At 45.3% G+C, this 25,671-nt stretch overlaps 1 long non-coding RNA gene across 1 annotated transcript in view; it reads left to right on the forward strand.

Annotated features, from left to right (window-relative positions):
• The first annotated feature begins 7,503 nt into the window (after window positions 1-7,503).
• The window catches only part of LOC119117321, a 50,614-nt gene continuing 32,446 nt past the window's right edge, over window positions 7,504-25,671 (forward strand). The window contains exons 1-2 of the long non-coding RNA XR_005096488.1: window positions 7,504-7,587; window positions 9,289-9,336. This is a non-coding gene — a long non-coding RNA (uncharacterized LOC119117321). The remainder of the gene's footprint in view (window positions 7,588-9,288; window positions 9,337-25,671) is intronic.

Raw genomic sequence — 25,671 nt, forward strand, 5'->3', positions numbered from 1 at the left:
AGCATTTCATGGCGAAAAGGGCGAGCGAGGGGGCGAGGGGGAGGGGAGGGGCGGCATACGTGCAAATAAGCAAAAGCCTGCAGAGATTATTAAATGTGAAGCTCTGATGTGCAAATGAGCCGCTTCCTCTCTATGTTGGTTGAGATGTTTATTTCAGTTTATATTAGGAAGCACATGTGCAGAATTCACTTAGATGATGGCGTAATTACTTCATATGTAGCTCGAGAAGATGATGCCAAGAAGGCGAGCTCACTAATGACCGGCAAACTAACTACAAAGTGACAGAGTTGGGCAACAGGAGCTAATTCAAATGAGCTATTTCCCTCCCCGTTGTCCAAGGCGACTTGCACACTGTGCGACGTTTGAATTAAAAGCCCGCCAATGTTTGTGTTTGGCCGTAACTTTACTTGGAAGCGTACACCTTCTGAAAGGCGCCGGCACAGCTTGACCGGGCTTTTTCCTCCCGCTCGGTTGGAACAGCTTGAGTCGAGGCCTGATTAAAAAAAAAAAAAAAAAGCACAAACACCGGGGTCGCCTCTTCCTGGGAGGTAAGAGCGACGGCGAGGAGGGCCCCGGGGGAAATAAAAGATTTGGATCGGGATGATTTGAGTAGATGAGGACGGCGCGGTAATTACAGACACCGCCGCAGATAGAGCCGGAGCGTCCAGTTCGCCGGCGTTGTGGGAGGCCATAAAGTATTGGCAGCCGAGCGCCGCCGATAATGAAGGGAGCGGCGGAGACGCCGATGCACAAAAGCCCAGGTGACTCACCCCCAAAAATATACCACAGCCGTACTTATATTATTTAGCATGGCATAATTCACAGCCTTAGATTTAAAATCAATTTTAAAAAATAATGCGGTCTTATTTGCTCATTTATAATAATATATATATAATTATATTTTATATGAATTATACATAATTTAAAAAATTGAATGAATTTATTAAATTATTTTATTTTTATTTCTTAAATTCCTGAATATCAGATTACAAGGGAGAGGTTGATCATTTCCAACTCGGGTGATGGACGCTAATAGGCCTCCATTGTTGTTAGCGTTTAGCCTCTCCTGATGACCTTGTTTTCCACTCGGGTTCGCCATCCTGCCAAAGCTTCAACGCCGCACGCCTCCTCCTGGGTGACATTTGCGACGGAGCCCTGAGGGCATGCGGAGGCTCGGCATCGAACAAGGTAATTGCGCTGGGGTTTCCCCTCGCTAAATTAACCTCTGCGCGGGAATTTATTGGCCGAGCCGCTCGCTCGGTGTTATTTAAAGCGGTCGCTTATTTCTACCGGGAGGAGCTTAAGTTTATTTCGATACGTAACATTACGTAGGGATAATCCGATCTATTTCTATTTTTGTCTGTAGGTGTGTGCATATACATATTTGTATAAATAATGTAGACATACTATAATTTCGTCAATACAGTTTATAAAATGTGGCCGTAGTTGACTTGACTTTAGGTGTCAAACTCAAGGCCCGGGGCCAGATACGATCATTTTATGTGGCCCGCGTGAATTTTATATCATATTTGAACAGTTTTTACTCGTCTCTGACTTCAAAACTAGTTATTCATCAATAGCCTATACTGGATATAAAAGACGTTGACAATCATGACGGCCCTGCGAGGGAAACTACGACTTCACTGTGGCTCGTGACAAAAATGAGTTTGACACCCCTGTCCGAGTCGCCCCACAGAACCAGTGAGGTCTGACTGGGCGCTCTTTATGTCGCGTTGGAGCAGCTGCACGATAATCAAACAGTGTTAATATTTTAGTGGAATATGAAGTCGAGGCTTTAGCGAGCGTGAACTTTTTCCCCTCGGCCATGAATGGATCCATTGACATCCGTCGACACATTCAATTAGTCTGGCTTGAGTTCAGAGGGCCCGACTAATGTTTGAGGGCCTCATTGTATAGCTGAAATATGTCCGCCGCTTCTGAATAAACATCAATCTACGCCTACGCCGGCGGATAGGATGACTGGCCAAATAGCCGAGCTGCTGGGGTAATGTCAGGCGGGCCGGGGATGGACTGCCGGAGCGTCGTGATTTACGCTTCATCTGGCATTTTAGCCCACCGATGGGAGAGGGCATCAGTCAGATTTATTTGACTTTTCCCAGCCTCGCGCTGACAGCCCCTCAAGTCATTCTAGTGTATCTACACGTGTAAGAAAGACTTCTTTAAGGAGGGATTCCTCGCTGTCCATCAGCCAATTTGGTTTCCGTCGACAGGATATGTCCGACACGGACGCCCATCCTACCTTTTGCACCCCATGGCCCCTTCCCATCATCCTTTACTGCACCACTTATGAAAATGGGCCGCCTCATAAAAAGCAGAACCGCTCGTCAGAACGGCCGCGACGAGAGTTGACCTTTTCCTCGGCGGCAGTAAAGCGCCTGCGCCGTAACAAGGTCTGTTGAGTAAGCAACTTACAAGATGTCCCCTTGGAAGAACGACATCAACATCTTTTCGTCGTTGCTATTTTCTGTATATCTTTAAGTCGAGGGAGGCTATCAATCTTCGTCGGCTAATTTATGTCGGCGTCCGCTCGTCAGGTATCCAGCGGCGTCTGCTCCGACTCATTCCGCTACGCTGGAGGGTGGCGAGTAAAAGGAACCCCGGGGTATAGCGCGCCTCCTGTCACCTTCCCCTCCCTCCTCATCCAGGCCCGCCGCCGTCTCTGCTGCCGTCAGCAGCCCAGAGGCAGAACGTAGCCCAGCCAGGTGGGATTAACCCTGTGGCCACCTACGGCAGGTGCGGAAGCAGCCACGCGTCCAACCTCATTAAGAGGAGCTGCGGAGGGCAACAACGCTCGCAATCACATTGCCAAGTGGCAACAACTTGAAATCTTTCCCAACTCAGATTTTTTTAGTTTTCCCCTTGAGTATCGGTGTCTGGTATCGGCAGTCTCCACCATCCTTAAATTAAGGGCCCGGTATCGGGTCTACTCAAGACTATTTAAAAGTGAACTGTAGTGTTTAGAAATGCAAATGATCAATTTTCTCCGAGTTCTCTTACATCTTTTTAGAGAAAATTGCACATGAAGCAAATTACCAGCGGTTTCAACATTTCGCTGGACCTCAATCATTAATCATATAAAAATTAGATTTTCTTTTTTTTTTGATCATCTGCTCGCTTGCAGTTCCGTATTTGCTCATCTTTGCAAGTCAGCTAATAGATGTTTGCGCAACGAGCGTGGTCAGGTTGCGCTCCTGCTTCCCTCTGGTTGGTTGAATTATTCAATGCGCTAAGCAGTACTTTGGGCCACTTCTTTCTCACCCGCTTTGAGTCTTTGATTGGGCCCGATTGGTGAACGCTTGCCTCGGGGCTGATGGCCCGAGGCGGGCTGGTGCCGGGACCCCGGCCCGGGAGCCCGTCACTAGGGGAGGTAAGGTCCAGCCCAGGTCCTTGGCCGACCCCCTTCCGGTCTCCGTAAACATCTCAGCACACCAGTCGTGCCTCTGAGGTTTGATTTTCAAGTCTCCCGTGGACGCTTGGGTAATTTGTCACTCGACCTGCCAGGAGCAGAATGCAAATCCTTCCCATTCCAAGTGTGTGTCTGTATGTGTGTGTGTGTGTGTTCTCTATAAAACTCTCATCACCGCCTTGATGCATCACGCCGAGAAGGCATGTGAAATGTGGCACTTCCCCTTTTGTCTCTGGGCGAAGACGCGACTCTCCTTCACTGCTCATCAACTCACCGCCTCTAATTTATAGAGGGGCATAAAAAATACCGTGATTTTTTTTTTTTTTTTCTTGCCTTCGCCTGCGTCGCACCAGCGCCACAAAATAAGACACAAGCTGTTAACCGTGCTAGGTTGTCCACACTTGGAAAGAAAGAGTGAAAAATTTCCAAGAAACTACTTAAAGCCTTTATAGGACACTATAATACATAAAATTATTTGTTGTGTTTTTTTTTTAATTATACATATATATATTATCTGATAAAATCAAATTACAATTCGGCATAGTCGGCATAAACTTGTTCCAATATACTCCAACTTTAAAATAAATCTTTGTCAAATTAAATTTCAGTGTGTTTCTCAAAATGGCCGCCCTGCCAAAGATGGCAGCTTTTTTTAGCGGAGAAGTTTTCAAGGACAAGATGAAAGTTGCTAGTTCTCATCTCTCCAAAAAGCAACCTGGATAATTTTTGTGCTGTCAGCACGTTTTATCTAAAAAAAAAAAAAATATTACTACTTTTCTGGTCAGATAGGGCTACTTTGCCCAAAGTCTTCTGCATCTTCGTAATGTGAAAGATTTGAAGGCCCCGGATAAAAGGCACTTTTTCTAATCAACGGTTTTTTTTTTCCTCCTCAAGCGCTTCTTTCTTTTTTTTAAATGCTGTTTTTCATTATTTATAAGTGTTCTGTAGGTGCTACCGAGCTGATTTCTTTCATGAGGCCCGTGGAGCTTGCAGAATTGATTAGATAAGCTAAGAAATTACAATGTGGAGCACGCAGCGCTCTGAAACGTACGCTCAAATCTACCCAATGTGAATATTAATACCCAGGGCTTATAAGTGCATATTTGAATGCACGGGCTAAGTTAATACACAGAGTTTCATGAACTGTCCAATATGCGCAACAGTAATATTGCAGATCAAATGAAATATTACCCCCCCCTGATTCTCATTGGCTCCCAAGTGATGCGTTTGGGCAATCACAATTCCATCATTAGCCCGTCCAAAAGTCTGGGCTAATCTCCGCTTGGCTAAATAATTCCCCAAGATGTTAATTAAACACACGGAAGCATATTTGAAAAGTTTAAGCAAATGATCTTAATGGCGATCAAAGGCCCGGGCGCTCGTGGATGTTGCGCAAGACGCCGCCGCGGTCCGAGAGGAGAGCATGAAACGCTTTGTCTGATGTTGAATATTTTATACTTGCGACCTGTTGTCTGCTGATTATTGAGAAATTTGAAGGGTGGGGGGAAAAAAGGTGATTATTCATGCAACATTTTCAAAGGAAATGCTCAAAAAAAGTTGAGCAATTTAGCATTTGGAATGTCTGCAGGGATGGAATGAAAAAGATTTTTGAAAGAGAAGCTAGACATTCTCAGCGCAGCAAAAGTGTGAACGTGAGACGACGGTGTTGCTTCGTTAGTTAGCGAGTTTACACAAATACACTCGACATCCAAGTGATTCCCGCTCAAGTATTTGTGAGGATCCTAAAAGGTGTGAATGGAGGGATTTATGGATTTGCAATGTTTCAGGCACTTCACTATAAAAAAAGAATATTTCATGGAAAAAAAGTTGAATAGCAATACCAGGATATCGTTTTCACATAGCCAAGACATTTGGTTAAAACCATTCACATAAAACTTATTAATGTAAAAAAATAATAATAATCTGAAAAAAAATACAACTCATGCTAACATGCAACACAACATTTTTTGTATGCGTCTAATTTCCTTTCCCGTATTTTGCTCTCGTTATGAATGACGGTCGGTAATCAAAGTGGCGCTTATTTGCCCTAAAGTAGGATTGACACCAACGGCGTATACATGACACGGCGTGGAATCAAGCGCATTAGCAACATGCGCAATCGCCGTTAAACGCTCCTGATAACGTCCCCGACCGCCGTCTTGGACGGATGACGAGCCGGAGCGACGGTAATCGTCCCTCGGCACGGGAAATAATGAAGCGTGCGCTACGTGTCAGTCCTACGAGCCTTCAATATCCTCTCGTAAAATGAAGTGGAGGGCCAATAGAATGATCTAAAAAACTGGAGAGGGGAAAAAAAAAAAAAAACAATCAATAAAGGCATCTAATGATAAATATGAAATTGGTGTGCGGAGTGAATATTATTTCCCCTCTCGGAGGATGCCGGCTCGAGGATGAAGGGGAGAAGCCTATTTGTATGTAAATGGAAGATTGATTATATTTATTTGCTGGCGGAGGGTCTGTGAGTGACACAGGCGCAGGCACACACATTCAGGCACAGGCACCTACGCTCAAGTAGACAGCTGTCCCGGCCCTTCTGACAAAGCCAAGAAATAATAGTTGGAGAGTAGAAAGGGACGGAGAACCATCATTCTTTTAGCTGCCAGCTCCAGCCGGGCTCACCTCTCCAGAATATTCTAATTACCAACCCTCCTCATTATGGATGCCGTGTCCACCGGAGAGCGGCGGGGTTGGGGGGGGGATGGGGACTTCAAGAAGGGGGCGACCAATTCTGTAATTTCTTAATTACTTTTTTGCCAGCCTAGTTGTGGCCACAAATTGAATGCTCCCCCCTCCCTTTACTAAATAGGCTATCATGGTTTGGCGGTGACGCTCGGTGAAATCTATTATTATTGCCATTTGCATGGATGGGTAGGGGGGGGGGGGGTCCTTTTTGTGGCGGGATCAGGGCACGGGGAAGAACAAAAGAGCTCATGAGGGAGAAAATAGGACAGAAATGATCCGGCGCTGCCTTCATAAACGTGACGTCAGGCCCCCCCTAATGAAATCTTTTGAGTGCGACCATAGCAAATGGTGGAATCTATATCTGACACTTAATGCTTTGCATAGAAATGACACACAAGGAGGCCGTCATGCCCCCCCCCCCCCCTGTCTTTCGCTTGATGTCCCCTGATTAATTTACAGCACTTTTGTTACATTGGCGTCACCCAAAAATAAATTAACCGCAGTGGAGATATCAGGAACAGGGAGGCGAGGGGGGTTGCAATTTATTAAAAAGATGAGATTAAATAAAACACCTAATTGACGAGGCAAAGAGAAGAAAAAATCGGCATTGTTGTCGAGGGAGAGCTGGCGCGAAGAAAAAGAGCCAAAGAGGTGGCCACTTGATTTCCTATGAAAATTAATCGGCTATCAAACAATCTGGCACTGTCTTGGGCTGATTATGCGGCGGGAGGGGGGGGGGGGGGGCGAGGGGGAGGATGCCCTTTGTGTAGGTGAAATGTGTCGGCGACTGTCATCGTAATATACCTCGCCGCCATGAAGGTTAATTCTGATGTACAGCCTGCATGGCCGTCATTATGGGGCGAATCATGAAAATAAATTAAGCCGCTGAAATGGAGAGTGGTGGGCCGCGCGGCGGGGAGCTCCTGAAGGATGGACGGCTGAACTTTGGAGACCATTATTGGGGAAATAGTGGAAATTCAATTAATGCACCTAAAAGACACCTTTATAGAGGGCAGCCGTAATTCCAATGACAGCGGGGTGTCATTTTGCTTGGTAGGAATCAAATTTGCAGAGTTCCATGCCTTTCTTTTTATTTTTTGTGAACCATTATTTCCCGCCTTTTTGACTTCTGGGAAATTCCTGAAATTCAACACAATTAAATTATTTATTTTCAAAATCTTGCAAATTTCGTATATATTATATTATATTATATATCATAATTCTACTGTATTTATGTAGTGTGATTTTATATCAAATTAAGCCAAAACTCAAATAATACATGCAACAAACATTTCCGGATCATAAAAAAAAAATTCAACTCTTCTTCACATCTTGCCTTTCAGTATGTAATCACGGCTACATGGAGAACCCCCCCTCCCACCTCCACCTCACCCAGCACCTCCGCCCGCAGGTGCCAGGACCTTTTATGCAGAACCACGTCGCACCCGGTGAACTGGGTAAGTGCTTGACCTCTCACCTGCACACAAGAGAGAAAACGTGAGGGGGGGGGGGGACGAGGGAGCGGCGGCTTAATCTCAGGCAGGTGTCTGACAAGCCGGGCCGACACGGGCGGCGCTGACCCTCGCTCAGACCTTCCTTATCTGTTCATCTTCACCTCCCTCTAACAAGGCTTTGAATTAGCACCTCGCCAGGGCGTAAGGTAACGGGGGGAGGCAACACACCGGCTGCCTCACCAAACACTGGACTCTCTTTTGTTTTCTTCCTACTCACCTTAAACGCCACTCAAGCTGCAAAAAAGGAAACATTTAAAATTTCTTCCGAGCATGCTAAATATTTATATGTCTGTTTTTAGCCTCTCTCCCTTCAATTGCATTTTTATGGAAGGTTTTTGTGGCGCACAACAGAAACAGAAATCCTTGCGCCTTTATGGCGCGTGTCATAAATGAAGGTAGCGAGCAGGCCCGCGGAACGCTGTCGTAAAAAGCGCCAGAGCGGCACGAGAAAGCGTGCATCAAAAAAAATTTGAAATAGAAGCACCAAACGTGAGCGGTCGTCATTCGTAGTTTTAAAACCATCTGTGTCATCTTTATTTAATCTCGCTCATAGCAAGATTTTTTTTATTGTACCCCAAAAGCCAAACACGGAAAATCTTCACTTCCTCCAACACCAAAAGTTTAAAGACCCCCACCCCTGCCCCCTTCCAAGATCATATTTAGTATTGAACTCATTTCTAAATTCCGAAATTGGCTGAGGAAGATCATTCGTTGCGGCTGATAGTAAAATCGATAGCTTTTGTGTTCGGGGCGGGTGGGCGGGCGGGCGGGCGCTCTCTCTGGGTGGGTTGTGTGTGTGTGTGTGTGTGTGCGCGAGCGAGTGAGCGTCGGAGCAGCCGAGTACCGTGCAGACAAAAGGCGAGTGAAAACTGAGGGAGTGGGGCCACCTCTTGACGACATGGACACACAATCGCACACGCTCTGACGCACACTCACTTCTCTCCTTTCGTCCAGCTGACACACACACACACACGTTCTTATATTTTTATTTACTTTAATTTGTACTCATTTGTATATAATATTAGATTTTGCATGTGTCCCTAATATTATGACTGCCGATTGTATTATGGTTCATACATGCCCGAACAAACACACACTTTTTTTTTTTTACGTGCTGGCAGAGCCCAGTGACGGAATGAGGACAACTTATCCCAATGACAGTCAAATCAATCAAGTCCTTTTAATCACCACTCTGCTTTCATAGTGTGGCAGTAATGATGGAGGCCTATGTCGGGGCAATCCCCTAAGACGACCCCTCCTCCTCTACACACCCCCATTTACACTCACACATGCACACGCTGACAATTTTCATTTCTCAATTACATTATCTTATTAACCAATCCATTGCCAGCCTTATCAATAATTAATGTCCCTCCAACTATTAGAACGTAGATTAGATGGAACGCCAGTCTCTCGTCTTGCCCACTTTGATACTTTAAACTGGCTCGGCGTGTTAATGAGAGTCATTTCATTTATACATTTATTTGTATTCATCAACTCTTTGGCAGCGCAAAGAATATATTTTTGCACATTTGCGTAGCCAGAGCTAATATTTTGCGAAGGCTCGTTTCAAGAATCACTCAGAGGTTGTTGACCGCATTTTATTTTTTTGATGAGGATTTCCTTTCATGATTTTTGTTGCAGGTTCTGAAGGTGCGTGGGAGGCTGAGCGGCCCTGCCCTCCGACTTGAGGTAAGAATTGCTGCTTTGCTGGGAGGGCTTGAAACATCTGTCAGCACTCAAGAGGGGAGGGAGGCGGACGGGGGGGGGGAAGGGAGGCCCGCTACGCCGAGGTCCCGCCGAGCAGCCCTCACATTGGCACGACCGCCTTGTTTATTTGGCCTGACCCTCGCGTTCGCCGTATGAGCTTGTACACGCCCCGCGTGCTGGCTGAAAGGAGCCATTGTCCTACGGGGAGAAGGCGGGAAATATTTGCCACCAGGGGGACGGAATTTCGACCGCTTCACAACCCGTCCGACCCCCTTTTTGAATGTAATTTAACGTATGACAACAGATGATTATTAGTTCGTTTTCTGTCAACAAAAAAAAAAAAGGGTTGATTTGGATTGTGTTGGCAAAAGTATTGGGACATTAATCAGTCATTGATTTTGTTTAAGGAGGAGTTTGCACTTAATAGAAATGAAAAAAAATCAATCATTCAAAATAATTAAGAAAAAAAATAATAACCATCTGACATTTAAAGGGAATTAAAGGTTGGTTTTGTCCACTCCCACAGCGGCGCAGTTCTCCTCATGACCACGATTTAGATTCAAACCTCTTTCATGTAAAGTTGTCATGATTGATTTGCTATGACAGCTGAAAGTCAGATCCGAATCAATCAGGTTTGGAACTTTGGCTTTTTAAAGAGTGTTTACACAACTGGCGTTAACGTTTTCCATCGAGAAAAGGCCGAAATCCGACATAACAGACAAATTCCGACAGCTTCCCCAGATGAAGCTATTAAATCGACTTCCTCCGTGACCTAATTGAATCATTTCCCATAAATGCATGTTTTTGTTTTGGTTTTTGTAAATCGGCTTCCCAGTCCGCCTTGCATCATACTGCCAAAAAAAAAAATGTGGTACTGATCCCAGCACCGCATTTCTTATTCCACAGAGCCGCCCCTGTTAGGTCACTAGTAACAAATGCATTTTCAAAAATGCCGTACTGGAATAAATATCAGTTTCTGTCATGCAAAAAAAAAAGAGATATTATTATTATGATTCCTCAGTCAGACCAGGCGGACACACTCACCGGCGCATTGACATGCAACAAAGCTAATGGTGGCCGGGACGGGGGAGGTGAGGTGGGTTGGGGGGTAATCTTGGCTAAGTGACAAGATATAAATTGAGGAGACATCTTCCGCTGATTAGCTCCCACACCCACAATTATCCAAGTGGGGTGTCAAGCAAGGTTTAACATCTCCACTGATTCGGCTCTCCCGAGACATCCGGGAGGCAATGCAATCGTTTTTAATAACTGCCACGCCATCCCGCCATCCCTCCATCCCCTCGTTGGATGCCTCCGTTCCCGGAGATCCCAACCATCCTCGCTCCCTTCAAAATTAACCTTCCCTGCAAAAAAAAAAAAAGACTTTTTTCCCCTTATCCTCGCTAATTTATTCAAATTGCCCAACTCGGAACAGCAAAGCAATCTGACACACGGTGAACCTGTGATTTTTTTTTTAAATTTATGTACCTTGTATCTTCTGGCAAATAAGGTGACAGACCCTCTCGCCCCCTCCCAACCGGCGGCCGCTATCCCCCTCTAGTGTACGCCTCATTAAAATTCATCTGCTCTGAATTTTTCTTTTTTTTGCAAATATGGTCTGATTTCTAGCCACGACATGAAATGTTATTTTAATCTCACACACGGGGGGACTCCCGACGGGCAACGCTGACATTGAACTCCCTCCACTGCTTGACCTCATTTTATGTCATTTTGGAAGAAGACCTCGAGGGGCGGGGCGGGAGAGGATTGCAAGTTACCTGGAATGATGGACACGCTTGATAATTCCCCCCCCCTCCTCTCTTTTTTCCAAATGTTCACATAGCATCAGATCACTTTAAAGCCCCTCTCAATCATGCAGCCTCCCCCATCCCTTCATCCCCACCTGCTATGCTCTCCCCTCTCTCTAATGAAGTGTTTGCTTCCGGTGATGGAACGGGGACACAAAGCAACGTGATTAATAATTTACTGTTTAGTCGGACTAATTGATCTGTTGTGGGAATGTGGATAAAAGCCAGGATGCACAATGCCTTTCATATGGCATTTATCCACAAGTCACAAGCACAGCTCCCTCCAGATGAATAATGAAGCAAACAAGATCAAATAATTATCACTTGGGAGTCGCAAAAGAGAGCGAGGCAGAGCGAGCGAGGCGGCGAGTTGGTCTCGGCTTCTTTCTGCACAACACAAGGCGGGGGACGGAGGGAGGCAGGTCGTTGGGGAAGGGCAAGATGAGTTTGTTGTTAGTATTTCTACCAGGCAGGAATTCCAAGTTTCCTAATTTGGATGGAGTAAATCTTGTCCGTCAAAATTTTTGTGGCACGGACACGGCCGCGCTCCGTCATAACAACTCAGGCGAAGTCAGTGGAGTGCTTCCTGCTGGAACACAGCCAGGTCTTCACTTTTCCCTCCAGAACCACTCCACAATGTTGTCATGGAATCCAAAATAAAATAAATAATACAGCGGCGGGGCCTGCTGGCTCACTGGGGGGAATGAGCGACTTGAATCTAAATCCAGAATTTTATTTTGGAGCAACTTTGGGTCAAGCAGGAGGACTAAATGAATCTCAGGGGTTTTACGTCTTAAGGACAAATGGTGAAAATGTTAGAGAAGTCTGAATTATATTCCCCTTAACAATTAGAGAGGTTGGATTAAAAATAAAATGAGAAATATGTCGTCCTTGATTCATGGAGGTGTGAATAGCACGGTGGAGGAAAAAGGGCGAGGGGGGGGGGGGGGGCGTCTTGTACCTTGAGACATGTTCATCTGTTTGCAGATGAGCCCCGCGTGCTTCTTTTTCCGCCCGTGAGATTGACACAAATTAGAAATTTATTGTCGCGGATTACTCGACCGACAGCCCGTCCGGACCTAATGCGGTTTTCGTCGGCAAATCGCTAACATTTGTAAATAAGCTTGAACGCGGCCATGCGGTGTGAAGTGCCAATTTGTGCGGTGCGCTCCCAGCGCCTCGCCTCGCCCTTCTAAATATTCCCATGGCTGGCTGCAAGAGTGTCATTAGCTGCAAGTAGCGAGATTAAAGAAGCAACTAAATGCCCATATCATTACCCTATTAACATGTGACATATATGTGGATAGGAGCCTGTCTAATTAGGGTTGATTGATCGGAATCAATGAAAAGGGGCGCTAAGAGGGGGCAGGGTTCGGGGGTGGGAGTCTTGTCAAGGTATCCCGATTTAAAGTCATATCCTCTTATTTGCTTTCGCTGTAGAACAGGCAGACGCGCTAAGTTGCCTTTGATACGCTAACCCGCCACCCCGCCCGTTTCAAAGAAAAAGTAGTAGCCTAATTTTGTCACGGATATTACACAGTCGCACGCATGAATCAGTGCAGGTTGTCATAATTATGTTAACATAAGGGATATTAAATGAGAAGGGGCCTTGTTGCAAAGGTGAGGCGGCGGAATCGGAGCCGGAGCTCGGCAAAACCCCCGCGTCAATCACGCCGGCGATTCGTATTCCGCCAAAGTCGGAGCGCATCTGCCCGGATGCATTATTTATGTCAGAAATAAGCTGCTTAACTCGCCGGCGCTAGCAGCTATTAGCAGGAGACGCGCACCTATCCGGATTGCCGTCTCTCGTCGGAGGCCGCGTTTGAAGTGTTTGATTGCGAGGCCAAATCTGTCCCGGCGAAAAGTGTTTGGCGGCGCCGCAACAAAGCCTCGCCCGTGTTTGGACTTGTCATTAGGATGTGTATCTTGTCTCTTCGTACCCGCCCTCGCTAGCTAGCTCTGCGCTCTCTCCGCGGGCCTCCGAACAGGGCCGCCGAGTTACAGCTCAATCCTCCTGTCACCGGCACAGTTTTTAGATCTGCCGGCACCCCTCCCAATCCGACGGGCGGCTCTGAGGTAGCGTGAAAAAAAAATATATCGGTACTGTTGACTGTACGAAGGCTGCTCCGCTTTAACCCTGTGAAAATGAATCGTTGTGGATTTTGACTTTTCTTTGTCGTGACTTGTTACTGTCATACAAAAAGAAATTCAACTTAATTTTTTAAAAGACAAAACCTCATAGCTTAGGAAATTTCACTTGCTAACAAAAAACAGCAACATGCTAACAATTAGCATCAATTGCCCCACATTTAAACGCAACGTATATCTGAACACAAACGGTAGCGCAAAACATGTAGACAGATAATATATCTATACTAAACTGCTTTTTAGCGTGACCAAACCAAAAACCGTCGACGTAATCCAAATTGAAACCTAACCCTATGACTGGAAACTTCGGGCGTACACATGGTTCCATGGCGCCTCATCATCAGACCTAAATTCTGCCCTCCATTTACTTTTCGCCACGCACACACGACCACCCTTATAACGCAAGCCATTTCACCCCCTGCTTATTTAGATGCACTCCAGCACACAATGGGGGTGCATTAGCGGCGCCCGCACTCACCGCCGCTGTAATTTCATTGTGGTTACCACATGCATCCTACTTGACTCTCAATTCACTGTCTGGGATGAGGGCCGAATAATGGGATTGAGCCTGTCGGACGAGAGCCCCCCCCCCGTATTTGCGAGCGTGCTCCGACGTGGGCGTCTCATACATATAATAAATAATTACCCGGTGTAGTTGTGCTCGGGCAAGTGCAATTTGTGTTTTGGCACATTGGATGCATATATGCCAATTGGCTTCACCGTCGCTGTGACTTTGGCTGCTGTTGTCAAGTGCGGTGCTTCAGGATGAGATGGTTGCAAATGGACTCGCCAGTAATGGCGACTGATGGTGGCCATTTTGAAAGTGGGGAAAAAATGTTTGTTTGAGAAACACATGTGGGCTCAAGATTGAAAGTACGTTTGTGCAAAATTTGACTTAATACTGGCTGGTGACACGTCTCGGCATTTTTTTTTTTTAAATGAAAATTTGTTTCCATGAGATAAGCCTACATCACAGCACGCCCGAACATTTGAATGCAAACAAATCCAGGAAGAACAAAGTCTGTCTCACTTTCCCAGAGAGGCATTAATTTATTCCCGTTAGTGTTGTGCTTTAATTATTACACCCCCAAGCCCCTTTTAATAGCCAGTCTATAAATGTAGCTGTCAAAAAAGCAGCGGCAACAATTTCATCTGTGAGTCTGGAAACAAACACTGTCTTCTCGCTTTCTCTGTTGTGTAAAAGGCCTTTAATCAGGCCCTGGTGTATTTCCTGTTTGTCTATTATGTGATAGGGAAAACACAGCTTCCAAATGTGTTCTGTTGTTACGTGACCTCGCAAAACAATTCCCATGGAGGCGGGAATTGATAGGGAGTTTCATAATTAAGCAAATTAATGAGTTTGTTCGGTGAGCAACCAAACGCTTTGTACGGCGACGGGCGCCTATCTCCTCCGAGACATGAAAAGTCGGACTTTGTTGGCAGGGTTAGGCGTACGTTTCTTTGTGCGAGCATTCTTTGCATTAGAAAGGCATTGTGCTGTTTTCATGCTGATTTGAAGGCACGCAAATAGAGTTTGAATGGAGCTACAAAGGCAACCAGGCGGGCTGTTTACAATGGCTGGCATCTGGAAATAATAATAATAATAATTCCTCCACGGTTTAATTTTGTGTTAATACCCTGCGGCGTCACAATGGCCTCTCTGACAGCAGGCTATTTAATGAGCAGCCATTTTGTCCCTTTGACTGCGGTTGCACTGGGCTTCATTAATTCCTACAGGTCTGAGAGGTGAGGCGAGTGGGGGTGGCAAAGCGCGGGGGGCTCCGGTGCATCTCCCTGGAGACCCAACAGGGCCGACCGACTGTCTGCATGCTTGATCATCCTTTTTGTGACGTGTTTTTTTTTTGTATTTATTCCTGAAGTGCTATTTCTTGCAAAACAGTAAGCTGTCTGAACACAAAAGGTGCTGCAACACATGTAGACAATAGTCACAGGCATGTATTCTTTATCCTGGAACGGATTCATTCAGTTTCCATTCATTTCAATGTGGAAGGATCACTTTGGAATATGGACCGCAGACAATGTTTTCTGAGTTCTTCCTCCTCTGCGGGGATTTTACCTTGAAATGGAAATAGTGTCAACTTCCCGTGGCCTCTAAATTTCAAATATTCATTTGAATATCTTTGTCATGCATTTCCCCCCAAAAAGCAAACTGCAGACACGGCATTCTTATTTCTTTGGTTGCCACAAGGTGAATGCATATGCTAATAGAGCACTAGCCATTAGCTGCGCCTTTGCAAAAAGATGTAGCGGCTCCCCTTGGTCCTCCTCTTTCCACTCATCACTGATATGTCTCCCCTCCCTCCCCCCTTCCCTCCCTCCCGCCTGCACCGGCAATAAATATCATGTCACGAGGATGGCAATGCTCCTTCATGGAACACTGCATGTTTATTAGAGGCAGGAGAAGTTTAAGAGAAATGCTAACAGTGTTCATTAATGGGCCGCATCGGCGTTTGATGAGCCATGGCACATCCTAGCCACCGGGCAAGCAGGCGGGAGTTTTTTAAGGGCTGCAGGGGAGAGGGCGGGGGTGGCGGCGGCAACGTTGTATAGGTGGAGGCGTGCGACGGGCTTAACGGCCGCCGGTAAACGGACGGTAATTGTGTCCAAATTGTGCGGCGAGAAGGCCTTTCAAGGACTGACAGTGACGGAGCAATTATGGCAAGCCAAGCGAGCTGTGTCAAATTAGCCTCTCCTACCCCCTACCCCTTTTCCTCCTTGCTCCCAGGCCCACCCCTCTCTGCTAACGGGGAAGCCATATTTCTTTGGCCCGGCAAGCCACGCCGGAGTTATAAAGCCTTTATGGTGAATGATAGGCACGACTGGCCGTGGCGACGTGATGATTCAAATTGTCACCGGCGAGCCAGGGGTCGCGCGGGTGATATTTAGAAGAGCCATTTGCACGCCAATCGAGCTTCACTTGTCACGCTGTCAACCTGTAGGGGGCAGGCTGTTGTCACAGTCGTCATACCGAGAGGAACTGAACAATGTTGGTGGATTTCAGTTTGCTCCAGAAGTGTTTCATTAGATCCACTCCAAACGCAGCCAACCGTGAACTGTCAAATCCATTCCAGTCCATTTAAAGACGCTGTAAAGTCAATGAAGATATTTGTCCTAAATACAGATGATTGCAGGGACCGTGCGAAGATTGAGGACTAGTCGGTTTTCATTTTGGGCAGATAGTGTTGGAAAATCTCAATCACTCAATATTGCCCTAAAGAATCAAAGACAGATTTGCTCTTCACAAATCCATTTAACAACACGGGGTGTTCCGCAGGGTTCAATTTTAGGCCCCATTTCATTTGCATATAGGGAGCATATGGCGCCATCATCAGGAGACAGAGTAAACTTTCAACCGGCACAAGCTCCTTCTATCATAAGTTGTACATGAAGGGGGCGTGTCCGGCGTTTAGCGACTATATCGGCGAAGGTCATCAGTCAGCGTTGGCTGTCAGGGCTGGATCAGAGACAGCGGAGCGCGCCTGACTTTGGTAATTACATCTGACTGCAGAGTGGGAGATGTCTTCTTTTGTGGGCCCACACTGACTACATAATTTATAATTAGCCGCAATCAGTTCAGTCGTGTCGACGCGGCTTTTGTTTTAGAGCGAGAAGCTCGGCTCTGGATTGTCGTCAAATGTTTGTTTTCAGTATTGCCGTGTCTTCTTTAAGGACCCTGCACTGATGTTTATAATGCAAACCTGAGGGAAAGGAGTCAAAGAACAACGTATTGGCTCGATGTGCAAACTAGATGGAACAAATGGGTTTTATGAAGATCACAGCAGCCGGGATCAATAGAAGTGATGATTCAAGATGTCAATCCATACATGCAAACACTATTCTAATGGATTTTCTCCTATTGATTGGCTTCTCCGTCGCTTCTGGTTTAGGGCGAGAGTAATGTTTGTGTTCCACGACGACGGCGGTCGGACACCGATTAGTCCTCGCGGCGTTTCCGAACGGGCTTTGCTAACTTTGACTTTTTAATTACAATAAATATTAAAGTCACTTCAACTTCGAGAGCACGGTCTGATTAAAGAAGCGTGAATTATACAGCGTAATTTGATAATCAGCTTATGAATTATTGAAACTATTCTGACCATAAATCACAAGTGGCTACGTGTTAATATTTACCTGCTTTTAAATGTAAATTTTAATTTTGCTGGAAAATGTCATATTAGAGGAGCACGCACATGAATGAAGAGCACCCGGTTATTGCCGTGCATGTCTATGCATGTGTGATGCGTTTGCGTGAGTCCAAATATATCAATCTGGTGTCTGCCATTAATGTCACTTTCAGCTCATCATTTCCCAAATTATAGTTAATAATAGATAGCTTTTGGCCATAAATGTTAATGCTGAACGGCATGGAATTTTACATCCTGGAAGCGACATGGCGTAGTTAACGTCTCCATATTCAGAGAGCTTCTATGCAGATGCCCAAATTGAGCTTCTAACTTCCCCCCCCAAAAAAACTTTCCTTTTAGCCTGAAACCAAACATTGGCTCAGTCGGAAAATGGCAAACAGTTGCTTTGATTATTGATTTAACTCCCTAAAAGCGACATGGGAGGAAACGCAGCTGAACTAACGTGCGAGCATGGCGATGCACGCCATCGCCAAAAAAGACCCACGCTCGTGTCAGATCTTATCACGAGGTGACGAGCGACGCTTTCACTTGACGTCCATTTGCGCGGAATGATATTTTAAGATGTAATCTCTCGAGTCAACACGTTCTCACGCCTAACCCCGTTATTAGTATTCTCATGAAACGCAACATACGCCGTTCAAGATGGCCGACAGCTAGCTAGCTAGCTAGCTCGAGACAACTGATTTAATCACTTCTCATTTAATTGGGATGGATTGCTTGAGCGCTGCTAGCGCTTGCTAGCACTTGGGCCACCGCTAAACGTGAGCATTTAGTTTCAGCGCAATTAAGTCACTTTTAGCGGCCCTAATTAGTTATTGTTATTGTTGACGTCTATAGCAACAGTTTGTGACTATTGGAAAAACAATTTTATTGAAAAACTGACTGATTCCGTAAATATGCTAATTGAGTAGCCCTCAGTTGAAGAGGTCTTCCTCCCCTTGGTGGTCTCTTGTACCGGTTATCATTAGGCGGATTGGGCAATGGAGACGTCACCTATTGATTTATGTTTAACCCGCTAAATGATCCGCTTGGCACGTTGGATGGCGCCGCCCGACGTTTGATTTGAGGTTGCCTCAGGACATAAATGTTGATTTGGTGGGGAGGCGGGGGGGGTGTAGCATCTCGGCGGCGCCATTACATATTAACAACATCTCCGCTTATCTTCTGAAAACATGATGAGTACACTGAAGCCCAAGTTGCCTGCCAGATAAATTATTGACACTGTCCTTTGCGCAACCCGATCTTAAAAGTCTTCCGATGCTTTCCTTTAGAAAAAAATAACGCATTACTTTTGAGGGCATATTTTTCTTGTCAACATATAGTAGATATGGGGGACCAAATAAAATGTGAAGAACAAACCTTCAAAAAGTTGTTCCAATTAGGATTTCCCTCAAATGTCTCTTCTCGAAGGAACTCGGAATAGTTAGCGCAGTTTGTTAGCATGAAACAAAGACTCAGTTCTCAGTCCCAAGCGGTCTCACTTTGTTTATTAGCCCCGTTCCCAGCCTGTTGTTTATTCATAAGCCTTTGTTTTCGAGCGCCAGGGCTCATATTTGTCAGCCGAGTGTCGACGGATGGCACGAGTGCACCTCCCGAGACCACCATCCTGACAAGTACATTTTTCCCCCCCTCCCTAGCCGCCCACCAAATCCGCACGTCTTGTCCCCCTTTTCCTAGCCATTCTTTTCTACTTCTCTGACACCTTGGCCAATGGGACTTGCGTTTGTGTGCCCGGCGGTTGTCAGGAGAGACAGCCAATAAGCAATCAAAGTGGCGGCCGGCGGCTGAGACAAAGGAGCCCTGCCTTCCTCTTTCCGAGGTGATGCGACGGGCCAAGGCAAAGGACTTGCATGTATAATTAAGTGAGAGAGGAAGCCGAGGCCACTTAATCTTCCCTCTAATGGTGATCCCGGCTCCATCACCGGGGGCCCTCTTGGGGAGGGGGGGGACGTACCCCAAAGACCCACTCTCCGGGTCACCGCCGTCCCCCAATTGTCATTGGCAAATCCTTTTTATCGGCCGGAAGAGCTGTTTTCCTGGACCGCTGGCATTGATCCATTCATCATGGCTTTGTTCCTTTAAGAACCGCCAGGGCACACAGAGGGTCCGCAGAATACGCTATTCATCATCCGGAGGAGAAAAATAGCTAAGAAATGAACAGATGCATATTTCACACACCCTCCTAGCTCACAATAGTCTGACATATTTCCAAGTTTGTATTGTTACCGCGTCTCCCAAGAGAGCGCGACACCAGCGTGCTTCTATGATTATTTGAATGCGTTTTTAATTCCATTCTGCTTTGGAGTAGATTGCAATGAACCGATACTAAGTATCGATACAACCGATCCGTATGCTATCTTCAATGAGGTCAGTCAGTCAATTGTGTCCCTCTTTTTCATTAACTCTTCTGGAGTTTTTTTTTTTTTGTCTGGTGGGTTTAACAAAAGTATCCACCTGCATTTATTTATGAGTCCAGCTCGTCTGTACCCGACCCGGGGGCTGCTGTTTTTTTTCTCGCATGAACTATTAGAGCATAGCTATACAGTACACAGCCCAAAAAAAAAGAGATGCTGATTTACTCCCCGTAGACACGGGCGGACCAAAGTTTAATTCCCATGTCTCCTTTTGACACCGCTAAAGGCGGCATAATGGGCCTATTACAGGCTACCTGCATCATGCCTAATTCATCGGCCCACTATCTCTACGCATCTCCTTATTCAGCAGCCTCCTCCTGATTCAAAGCAGCAGTTAGCACAGGGACCCCCCTCACCCCCCCAACCAGGTCCCTTACACTGGTGACCCCTCAAAGGTGAAGAAGCGGGACGAGTCGAGTGGTTATCTCTCTGGTCTGTGGTCTCGGCGCTGACGCTAATAGGATGTTACATTGCTTTAAAACCATTTAATGGCTCCCAGGTTGGGGTCCCTAATGGCCCCTCTTTATACACCAATGCGTGTTATGAATGGCAATGACAGCGTACGGCCGGGGAGGGGGACGTGTCCCGTAACGCTTATCAGACGGCGACTGGTTGATGCTAAGTCAGCAATGATGCTAGTTAATTAGCTTTGTTTGGGGTTTATTTCCATTTGTGTCAAAGGTCACGCAGAAGGATCGTCCTTCCCAAACTTTTTCCTCTTCCCTGGTCTGTTTTTTTTTTACCAAATAAGGAGAATGATTCTTTTCCATGACGCGTGATCCTCCGCTTGATCCATCGGGTCACTCCTTTCTGTCACCGGAGCAAAGTGTGTGAAGTGTGCGTATATGTGCACTGGCGTGTGAGCGAGTGCCTGGAGGATTGACAGCTCTGGCAGTCATTACACGCTGGATTGAATGCTAGATTAGTCCAAAGTGGCTCAGGGTCAAGCGTCTGCCTGCTCCCTGTTGGCACTCAATGACTTTAATACCCGCTACTGTATTAGTCAATTACCTCAAAGGCTGGGCTGCCCTCCCGTTGGCTCCGACTTCACTTGTCTTCTCCATCATCTCTGCCTTCAACTTTTTACTGTGTCACTGTTGATTTGGAATGGACTTTTTATATCCTCTGTATATACGGATACATATTATATGAATGTGGCAAAATGTCATCGTGTTTAATAAATGTCTCAAATTTATTTTGCTTGGATCCCTTGGAGGAATTTTCCTTGAAATTTTTACTATAATATAAAATAAAAAATAAGTAGAATCAATAATAAAATTAAGTAAATAAAATAACAATAAATTGACAATAAATCAGTATCAGTGTTGATTTGGAATAGGTAATTGACTTTTTATATCCTCTGTATATACCGATACATATTATATGAATGTGGCAAAATGTCATCGTGTTTAATAAATGTGTCAAATTTATTTTGCTTGGATCCCTTGGAGGATTTTTCCTTGAAATGTTTTACTATAATATAAAATAAAAAATAAATAGAATCAATACTAAAATTAAGTGAATAAAATAACAATAAATTAAAAATAAATCAGTCATGTTTTTCCCACTTCCTAGCATGTAAACATCTTGTGACACTCTCCACGCGCTCCATTAGCTCTCATGTTAAATTGTGTCTTTTTTTTTTTTTCTTTTCCTCCCCCTTTAATTCTCCCTCCCTTTTTCTCGACGTGACTATGACCTTTCGGTGCACACGGCTGACAATTACTGCCACAGAGAGCCGGAATTATTTGCCGGTGATGGCGGAGCGGGCGGGTGGGAGTTCACGCTAAAACGCTGTAATTACTTAGCTAAATTGCCACATTATATATTTATATATATATTTGGGCCATTCATGTTTTGTATTCCGCTCTGTGGGGGAGACGGGGGGGGGGATATAAATGCAGGCTACAACTGATTTTTGAGTAACCTTTTCACGTCAAAGCCACAATTGCACCAAACGGCGCAGCACGGTTTACGACAATGGCTTTTTTTTGGCGCCCTACTGGTTTTTGTGACTTCCTGCGCACATCTTACCATGTAGAGATAAACACGCTAAAAGTGCTCCTCTTCGTGTGACCCTGGCGCAATTATTTCTCCTCCGCTAACGGCTTCTGCTTAGTCGCTTGTATCGCGGCCTGTCAGATACTCGCCGGTTTGATTTTTAGTAGCGAGACTCTTTAGCGAGGATTTAAATGGTGCTGTCCTTGATTAAGCGGCTTTCAAGGGGGATGAGTGATTGCGAGGGCTTCTCAGGTCACAGGGTTGAAAATGACGGGAAGTGCACGCCGAGGTTTGGAAAAGAAGCGTCACTGTACACAAATTCTTTTTTTTTTTTTTGCTTTCTTCACTTTGCGACAATGTGCAGAAACACTTCCGGTTATGATTTTTATAAGTGTTGGCCTAGGGGTTGTAAAAAATATATTAAAATAAATACTGAAAAATAAATAAAAATGTTGGTTGTAAAAAAAAAAAATAGTAAAAAAAAGAATACTGAAAAATCATTTTTTTTAGATTAATTTTTGGGGTTACAACTGTCATGGTGTAGCAGATAAAAGGACCTCATGGACATACGTCGCTAATGAGCACGACGGATCGGCGTCTGCCGTCCTTAAGGTCGAGGGCGCCCGAGCGCAGTAAAAGTGGGACAATTTGCACGCGCCATAAAGAACATCCACGCCGCAGAAACCCCGCCCCTCATTGCTCTTTTGTTTTTAATTGTCCATGAAGCAAAGCCATTGTTCTAGCGGATCATGGTGAACATGTCCTACTGGTTCATTGTTGCCGTTCTCCAGTGTGTTATTTGCATTGACAAAGAAAATCTCCAAAGCACTTCTATAAATAGCTTTTTCTGATGGGAGAAGTTATAATCCGCCACCATAAGTTGTCTTTGTTTCACTCAGTCCTATTTATCGATGGGAGGGCGGTATCTTCCAAATGATTCCATAATTCCGCCGGGTTCCTCTCCTATGGCCAGGCCGTTTCCATATCACCTCTCATTTCTCCCCGTATTAATAATACAAAGGCATCCAGCAGGTAGGAGCTGTGCTTATATTTTAACAGCGCTCGGTTGAGATGTTACCAAGGTCGCCACGAGTCTCAGCTAATATTCTCCCTGTGCACGGTGAGAAGAAGAAGAAGGTGAAGCCTTGGAATGAAGCCATTATTTCTTCTCTAATCATTCGGCTAATGCTAATAGCCAGCAAAGGTGTGACAACAGGAAGTCGTATCTGGTCCACAAAATGTCTCCGTGATGTTTTTCTATTATTTATTTCTTCCCAGACAGGAGTAGCGGATGATCCTGAAGGACGAGGCGCAGTGAGCGTCTCTGATTATTGATTGGAAATATAATAAGATCCCAGGATTGAGTTTTCCTGGTGCATCTTTGATGGCGTAGTGAAAATGCGTTAAAAATGTTACATTGCGCTTGATGTCAACGTGTTCCTTTCATTTGAATTGAACACTTACGATATGATGGAGTGTCACATACAGGACACACGTCTGCACGGCCTCTTGGGAAAACCACCTCCCCCTCTTTTGGGGTCATAGTTCAGGGCCATGTAAACAACAGCTCCTGATTAGTGTTACATTACTCTTCAATTTTTCATTTGATTCTGATTGGAAAACTGACAGTGGCCTTCCCATGATATGAAACATGGATTAGTAGTGTCTCTGTTTTTAAAGGAGGTGGTGAGGGGAGGGGAGGGGAGGGGGGGGCATTGATTTCCAAGCTACTTAAGAGCCTGTTTGTATGTATAGACACACTGAGGTGTAAGCTTGTTAAATGCAAAGTGCGTCACCTGTCGGTAAGCATCATGATGACGGCGGTTAGCGTTCGAACACGACGCCGACGGCTGCTACGACGCCCCGGCTAAATGGGCTGATCATCTTCCGCTTGGTTTTATTTCCATGTGATTGGCGCATGACGGCTGAGGAGCTTCTGCTTATGAATCCTTTGAGGAGCTTGCAAATTCATCATTAAGAACATTTTTGTTATGTCCAAGCAGGGCTTCTCTCAATCGATCCTAAATAATTATTAGCAAGCGCTCGGGGCCGTGGATATGGCTTGTTTAGTTTCAAACACACCCCAATCAATAGCGGCCTTTCATCTAAAATGGATGAGCGCGCCACTTTTCTTTTATTTATCCGGGTTTTTTTTTTTATTTCATTTGCTGGCATTCGGGCCCTTTGCCTCATCCCGCCGGCCGGCGTGGCTTTAATTGTGCATAGCGCTTGTGTGCTTGTTGTGTGCGTGCGTCCGGGGAACGCCGGAATTATGGATCCACCACAGGAGTTGCCGGATGATTGACAGGCGTGTTCCGTTTGGAGGTGATTAGGTGTGCATGGTGGAGAAAAAAAAAAAAACACATGATGGAAATTTCAACACCCCCCCCCCCCCCTTCCTTCTAAGATTCATATTTGTGCTAATTGTGCAGTTAGTGTTGAAATTAGGTTTCAGGTGATTTTTTTCTCTCTGTGCATCATATATTTGAAAAGGAAATCATTTCATTCCTTTTTTTCTTATTAATAATCTGCCGAGTAATTGATTTTTCTCGATTTTTCGGCCCAGTAATTGACAAAAAAAAATCAAACTTTGTATCTTATTCCGTTTGGCAGGTGCAAAACTACGAAATTAACCCCCAAAAGGGGCGACAATAAAACACCTTCTAGCTGTTACACATTTGAAAATGACACGCCGAATGTGTGTCAGCCCTTAAATTAGCGCTCCATATTTTAGTGCTATTTCTACCGGCGGTGCTTTGCCAAGGCAAGGCCTCTCTGCAGATGCCAGGCATCTCAAGTGGCATCTCACCTTTGCGACTCCTTCCCTGCATTTGCATAGTGCAGCGTGGCTTTGTTTTGGGGCTGGAGTTACTTTGTAAAGTCATCGAGTGTGAGGCTCGACTTTATTGACCGTTCCCCCAAAAGTATTGGAACGGCAGCAGGTTTGTCTTTATGAACAAAAGAAATTGCCGTTCCAATACTTTTGTCCGACCAGTAAGTGATGGCATTTATTATTATTTTTATATATATAGATTTAGATCTATATATATATATATATATATATATACGTTTTTAGACTCAATATACTGTGGGAAGATATTTTTTTTGTCTCTGACCGCTCACAACAGCTGTTTCACCTCCTAATTATATGCAGTGTGAGTTTATTTAAAGTCATCTCAATGCGATGAGTACTTTGTCTGTCACCTCACAGATTTATTTAAAGCGTTTGTGCCGATTTGCACCCCCCCTCCCCTCGCTAATCTGATTTCCTGTAGACTAAACATAAAATTAAAAAGGGCTGCGCCGTATGTTTTATAGTAATCTGGCAAAGAAAAGAGGAAAAAAAAAAAGAACTGGCATCAGCGACTTTTGCAGATAAAAGTGGCACGGCTCTGCGTGTGAAAAGACGGATAAAAAAAGGAATATATCCTCTCTAGTCACCCCGCCTCTTTCTTTTTGGTTTTGCATATGTTGAGCAACTTGATTAACGGTCGGGCCGAGCAGAAGCTAATTATTTTATTGAGCAGGGCGACGAGGCGGGATCCCACCCGCGGGGATTTGGCTTTGGCTGCAAAATAGTAAAAGAGTCCCCCGACGTGTGTGATGTGTGCACCCACCCCCTCCCCTCCCCACTGGGCTACGGTGGGATGAGCCCCAGGTATGGGTGGTCTCATCTTCCATCTATCAATAAGAAGCTTAATAGCCAGATTGGAAATGGGAGGGAATACAATGCTGTTGAAATTTGATTTTTTTTTCTTCATTTTTTTTAAGCCCGCACAG

This window comes from Syngnathus acus, chromosome 23 (assembly GCF_901709675.1).
Source record: "Syngnathus acus chromosome 23, fSynAcu1.2, whole genome shotgun sequence".
NCBI lineage: Eukaryota > Metazoa > Chordata > Actinopteri > Syngnathiformes > Syngnathidae > Syngnathus > Syngnathus acus.